Source organism: Aedes albopictus, chromosome 3, assembly GCF_035046485.1.
Source record: "Aedes albopictus strain Foshan chromosome 3, AalbF5, whole genome shotgun sequence".
Classification (NCBI taxonomy): Eukaryota; Metazoa; Arthropoda; class Insecta; order Diptera; family Culicidae; genus Aedes; species Aedes albopictus.
The window spans coordinates 15,453,879-15,461,562 of record NC_085138.1 but is presented as its reverse complement, the minus strand read 5'-3'; positions in this window follow the sequence as shown (position 1 = coordinate 15,461,562).

Below are 7,684 nucleotides of genomic sequence, written 5' to 3'. Positions count from 1 at the left end.
AACATGGTAGGAAGGACCGGAACAGGATTCGTGTGATGAAATGGAAAATTTTCATTGTGTTGTGTCAGAGTGAAATGGCTTCGGGAAAATGCAATTATAATCAACTTAAGATTATGACATGATGCCTTACTTAGCTCCGTAATGTGTCCGACTCATCTGGGCTCTAGTAATATCGACGATAAGGCTCTATGTTGGCCATTTGATCCTGAGTCAGATCAACAATTCTGGTAGTAAGGTACACCGGGGCAAGTTGAAACGGGTGGGGCAAGATGAAACAGCGGGTTAACATGATGTTATCCAATGATGATGAACTGCTTGAATGTCATAATACATAGTTTTTGATTCAAACAATCTTTTGGCGAAATAAACATTTCCAAATTATATTGAAATATATTTCAAAACTTCGCGTTTCATCTTGCCCCATCCGTTTCAACTTGCTCCGGTGTACCTTATATGTATGTAGGATATGATAACTGTTAGCGTAGTTACGGTATACATCGTAGATTGGATACTAACAGCATCCATGTTCCTTTTAATAATCATGTTCAGATTGCTTTGAATGCCACAATTCCTGGCCACGTCTATCTTCACCGTAACTTGGTAAGTAAATGTTGGTGTAGAACAGCACAAAACTACCCCTTTTTACGGTATTTAACGAGAGACCTCCGACTTAGTGACACGCTCATAAGAGAGGATAGTGGGGTTAGAAGAGGTATTAGGTAAAAGATTCGTCTTAAAAAGTACACCAAATTTATATCTTGGAATGTTTCTGCATTTATGGTAAATGAACTGAAAACAGTATGATCAAAATTGTTGTCTGTAAAAATATTCGACTATCCCTCGCGACCCCCTGGATGAAGGCCGCCAACCCCCCCTGGGGGGTCGTGACCCACAGTTTGGGAAACCATGTGATAGATATTACGGCGCAATGCACCATTCTAAACTGATCTACCCGCGACATGGGACTATACATGTGGGTTACGATACACATGCACTAGACATTCAAAAGTCTATTGTTTTTTACACTTGTCTCACTTATTTCACTTTCCAAAAAAAAAAGTATTTTCAGATTGACAGTTTTAAATTTGAAATAATTGGATTTTTTTTCATGCGTGCTCACTTTTAACAAAAAAATAACAAAAATTTTAAACAAAACAAACAGCGCTCCAATCCTTTGTTTTTGCAGGATGAAAATGGGAATTTACCCTTTATGTCCAGGCTCGGAAGCCTAGGCTTAAGCGCCATTACTCGCTCTCTGAAACGATAAAAAGCTCACATCCCTATTTACATCATCGTATTGAATGATGATTTTTCATGACATAAATTAAGACGGTAAAGGAACATTCTCACTAAATCCCTCGGTACTAGGCGAATGATGACATTGTGTGTGATATGGCGCAACATAAAAGCATGTGGGCAGGTTGTCATGGTTTCTTACTCAGGGACGAGATCCGACGGTATCAGTCATGTTTTTCCTTCATATTCACTTCCGCCGAAATCAAATAATTTCCTCAATTTTACACACTCCAGTTGGAAGCAGAGAAAAGGTTCCCAAATTCTTCAAGCAGCATTCACTTAACTATTCCCTTTCATGCAGCTTTTCCATCTATTTAAGGTAGAAGATCCAGACCGATGAAGCATTCACCGTGTTCGGCTGCAGTTGAATAATTCCCACTTTGAAAACACTACCACCAGCTAATGAAAAAAACAAAACAAATACGAATGATACTGCAATTGCGCAAACCGTTTAAAATTCGCACAATTCCATCACTAAAATCTTCTTTCTGTTAAATTTACCACTGCATTAGCTGAAATTAGATAAACGCTTGAGCGCACACTGCAGTAACAGGGTTCAATTCCTGGCCAAAAAGCTTTAACACGTTTTTATGGTGTATTATGTAGGTGCTAGCGATAAAATTTTAAATTTTGATATTGAGAATGCATTTTGGATTATACATATGTAATTATATTAATCCACTTAACCCTTTATAAGGCCTAGAAAACTAGAAGAGTTGTCAACGCATACTATTATGGAAATGATTATATACATGATTACATGTACAAAATAATTTTTGTTTGAAAGAAACTCTCAAAAATCTAGGTGGCAATATAGTTGCCACTGCCCGTTTAGGCCAAAAACGCTGGTGGCAATATAGTTGCCACTGCCCGTTAACCCCAAAAACGAGCTTTTGAGGTGGCAATATAGTTGCCACCAGTCTTGCGAATAATCGCGACCATCACGAGACAATCACTTGAACCGCTTTCTGGAGTCACCCTTCCCAAGGTGATACGAACCACCTAGCATGTCATGCCTGGAATGATAAACATGTTGTGGATTCCACCCTTCGCAGTTTTGCAGCGATAGCAGTTGCTGAGTATGCTTCAGGCGGGTTGCTAGAGAATCAATCTCTCTGAGCAAAGATGCATAACGGGCGAAGTGAGAGCGTTTGGCGTAGCCAGGGCGAACTGCGTGGTGCGCTCAATGTGTGCGTTTAAACTGAGCTATGCAAAACGAATAGGATTTATGACGTAGTACCGTGCTTGAGATAATACACATGCATAGTTTTACATACTGTTGCGCGTGCATCTGCTTGAGACGACGGAGAGAGTCATGACACTCACATGAGCCGTATCCAAGTCAGGATGATTGTAGCAAAACAAGGGTGACCGGGTGACTATGATGGGATTCTGTCTTTTCTGGTGTTAGCGACTGTAGAGAGAGCGAATCAGAAACCGCAGAGACAGGGTGATACAAGTTTGGTGTTTATCAGCTTTTTTGTGACTTGTACGCTGATGCTTCGCGACACTGGTTGCCACTGCCCGTTTAGGCCACCAGCGTTGGTGGCAATATTCTTGCCACTGCCCGTTTAGGGTACTTTTCTTCTTTTGACTTCGACAAAAAGCCGGAAAAGAGATTTTAGAGTGGATTGGAGCTTAACCGATAATATTAACTGTGTAGTTCAGGTCATGTCAACCCAGAATTTGATTATTTCTTAAAATATTTACCAAATCTATAATTTAACAATAAGTTTGAGCTAATTTTCTTCACGCGGTCAAAATTGACCATTTTTGAGACTACAAATGGTCCCTAAATTGTTGTTAAAGCTTTGTTTAGTACCAAAAAAATACCAGGCATTGTTAGTAGTCCCAATTTTGCGTAAACCAAAAAAAAAGTTCGAAATAAATTGTTATAAAACAGAAAAAAAATACAAACAGTAGGTGGCAATATAGTTGCCACTGCCTTATAAAGGGTTAAAGGCCAGAAATGATTTCTTATAACTTCGGTAAGAGCAACGTATGTTTTCACCCCCAAAAATCACTTGAATCGTCATTTTTTTTTTTCAGTTCAGAATGTTATTAGGAAGACATTTCATTCTGGAAACGGACCACAAACCACTTCTTGGGATATTCGGAGAAAGGCATACCAGTGCATACTGCTAACAAAATACAGCGTCAGGCACTGACACTCCTGCAGTACGATTTCAAGATCGAATTCCATAAAACTGAAAGTTTTGGTTGCGCTGATTAGCTCGCTCGCTTGATTGGACAACATTCCAAGCCCGATGAAGATTATGTGATTACCAGTTTGCAAATGGAAGCAGATATTCGCAAAGCCGTATCAGTTCAACCAATCGCCAGTCAATTTATTTTGCAAGAATCAAAAAAAGATGCCACGTTTCAAGCAGTCCTCAAGCAAGTTCGAGATAAATGGCCTTCCACGAGTCATTCCAATGATGCCGGATCATTCTACAATAGACGAGAAGCGCTGTGTGAAGCGGATGGATAGGATAACGGTTGAATTTTGGACCCCTAGAGGACATTGGTTTGAATTTAATTCAAAATCAAACAGATTCAGAGGGTATTTACACATAATGATGATGTTAGTATGTTCGTAAAAGCCTCCACTGTCCGTTAAAAATACCCACAAGGTCATTTCTGGCTGAAAATTTGATGAAAATAACTGATTTTTGGAGCTTCAGTTTTCACTGTTTTGGACACCCCAATATATTTTGGACCCTCTTCAGAATATATTTTGGACACCCGGTGTTTAAACTCGTTTGAAACTATTTTGAAAGAATTTGTCGCTTGAATATGCTTGATCACATCCTAATTACTTGATTGGCAAAGGCTGATTAGACGAACTATGCGAATTTAATGCGCTAGAATGATAAACGTTTTTGTTTACATCTACAAGTTTCCTCAGCACCGCAATCTCTTTTTGTAAACATGATGCGACACTCGCACGGATGACGAGATTTGCAAAAAATAATTTCAAGGCAAATATGGATATTTCCAGTGAGGTAATGATTGCTTCCCGTGCAGAGCGATCTTATTTAGCGAATGATTCTAAAAATTTCCGTCATCTCATCATTAAACCTGTGTAAGTTGTGATAATAGGACACAGGGGGTCCAAAATATATGGGGGTCCAAATTATATTGGTTACCCTACCTGATGTTCATGGACCGAATCGTCATTCTGAAGTCATTGCATTCACATGTTCTCAAGCAGTTACATGTTGGTAATCAGGCCCGGATTAAGGATTGTGGGGGCCCGGGGCCCGAGCGGATATGGAGGCCCTTCTGAGAGATGACCAAAAATGTTTTTCGATATTTTCGAACAGTATTTGAGCAATATGAAAAATAAAGCTAATGTTAGCAACCAAAAAAGGTTTTTGTGGGGCCCCTAAAATGTGGGGGCCCGGAGCCCGTGCCCTTCCGCCCCCCCCTTAGATCCGGCCCTGTTGGTAATCCTGGAATGCAAAGAATGAAATCTCTGGCGAGAAGTTTTGTGTTTTGGCCAAACATGGATGCAGATATTTTGAATACTATGTCTGGAGATGTTCGAACTGTGCAGCAGCATCAAAAGCTCCCGTGAAAACAACTCTTTCATTGTGGCCAATTCCGTCCATGCCCTGGTCTCGTCTTCATGTAGATTAAGCTGGATCAATCAAAGGAAAAATGTTCCTCATCATCGTGGACGCGTATTCAAAATGGCCAAAAATTTTTGCTACCAGTAGCTCGAGAATGACGATTAAGAAGCTGAAGGAATGTGTCTCCCGCGATTTGGATGTCCATTGACCATTGTAACGGATAACGGTACCCAGTTTTGCTCTGAAGCATCAGCAAGTTTTGCCAGCAGCACGGAATCGATCACGTGAAAACTCCACCCACAATCTAATGGTCAAGCCGAGCGATTTGTGGATACGCTAAAGAGAGCGCATTTGAAGATAGGCGGAGAAGACGTTGAAGATGCATTGCAGATTTTCCTTCAGATCGATCGCTGTACCCCTAATCCATCCTTACCGGATAACCGATCACCAACTGAGGTCCTATTGGGCAGAAGAACCCGTTCTATTTTTGACTTGATGAAGCCATCAATTCCACAACCAACGCAAATTAATGAAAGGCAAATGTGAAGCTTCAGCAGAGCAGCCTCTACCGTTACAAGTTCTGCTGGAGGAATTTGGCTGTCCTGATCCTGTTTTAACTGAAAATATTGAAAATCCTGGATCATCTCAAGTGGGTATTTCCGTAGCACAGCCTGGAAGTTCAAGAGGTAACACGTATCCTGAACAGACCATGCACAATCTTACACACTTAAAACAGAATGCCGAGATCGGCTGGCGAATCTCGGTTAAAGTTCAATTACTGAAACTTCGGGTAAACGCTTTAGAGCTTAGCTTAGACTGACTGCACACATCTATGGTTGCTATTCCGTGATTGACCCGAATCAATGACAGTTGCACAATGAATCAACTGAATAATTGACTGGGAGTGGTCAATATTCTCACTGTGCACGCTTCAGAGACTCTCTTTAACGGTACAATAACGGCGCCGGCCACGTCCTTGCAGTCAGGTTGGAAGAGGGAAGGAATATTAGTAACAACCTTTGTTAAGTGAAGGCCCGCGTTTACCGCTGCGACTCCACCAAAGGCTGCAGGAAGGAGTGTTTGTTAGTAGGAAATGTATCGTTGGGTCTGGATTCACTTTGATAAGTAATATGACCTTCGTGTCATGCTGGTTGCCGCGCTATTGCTTGCTTTACGCGGAAAGCAAACAATCGACCACCCGCATCAGGTGGTCGCTTAATATGCAATCTAACACGCTATTATTCGCTTCACTCGGAAAGCAAACAATCGATCACCCACGTCAGGTGATCGTTCAGTATTGCTACAAAAGACGCGACACAACGAAATGCTCATTCCTGAATAGGGAAAAAGAAAAATCGAATGAACGAAGCAAAAGCGCGCGACACCGGCACCCGGACGAAATCCCATCACACACTGATGCACGCTGGGCCCGTCGCCCTCGAAATGCTCACTACCGAATAGAAAACTAAATAGAAAAAGAATCGAACCAACGAAGCAAAAGCGCGCGATACCGGCACCCGGACGAAATCCCAATACACACTGATGCACACTGGGCCCGCCGCCGTCGAAATGCTCACTACCGAATAGAAAAAGAATCGAACCAACGAAGCAAAAGCGCGCGACATCGGCACCCGGACGAAATCCCAATACACACTGATGCACACTGGGCCCGTCGTCGTCGAAATGCTCACTACCGAATAGAAAACTAAATAGAAAAAGAATCGAACCAACGAAGCAAAAGCGCGCGACACCGGCACCCGGACGAAATCCCAATAACACTCTGAAACTTCGGGTAAACGCTTTACGTTTAATGTTTGGTGATAGCGGCACCCATTGGTGCTGCTTTGAATAAACTTAACTTTTAGCTGATATCTCAGTTAAATTTCGAATGCCGAGCGCTCGGCTGTGCGAATCTCGGCAAAAGAATTGAAATTAGTCGAGTTCAACTGAGTGTGTACAGGAAATTCTACTATAATGAATTATCGGAGATTTGTCGTACTCAGGATCGAGTTCAATCAAGAAAACGAACTCTACCTTTTCGGGAACCTTCTGGCAGGAAGCGGAGGCTCCCTTCACATTTTGAGTTCTACGAGATTTTCTGAAGGAGGAGATGTTGGAGCAGTAGAAGCAAGTCATGATTTTCAACCTTAAGTTGATACTTACAAATAAATTCATTCTAACTACAACCACCAAACTATCAAGTTGAGTTTTACTTCCACTACACAATACTGAGGTTACAAATTTGAGTTCCCAAGTAACATGCATGTCATATAAGAGTTACGACATTGCAAGTTTTGGTTGTATAGAAGTAAATTTGACGTAATTCTAACACAATGCTAGAATAACGTCAAATTAACTTCTATACAATCAAAATTTGCGCTGGCGTAACTCTTATATGACATAAATATGTGTTGCTTGAGTGGTGAAAGGCTACACGTGGAAGCCCTTAATCTATAAATGTACTAAAATTTTGCTGAAGAAACATGTCTGGTACATATAGTATTCTAGTATTTTTACAGAAGTAGGTGATTACCATTAATGAACTTAGCGTGAGGTCGGAGTGAACATGCATTTAACAATCTTTACAGTACTGCAAGCAGTGTTTAACCATTTATCCGGTCATTAATTAATACGTTCGGTGTTTTTATTATGTTGTTACGCTATAAGTCAATTTGCATATGATCACGATTAAATAACAACTCTACTATAATTGGATTCCAAATAAACGATGATTTCTTCAGCGTTGTATGCATGCGGTTGAAATTGTATGAGCATTTTTAAAAATCGATCATGAAATGAATAAAGATGTAGAT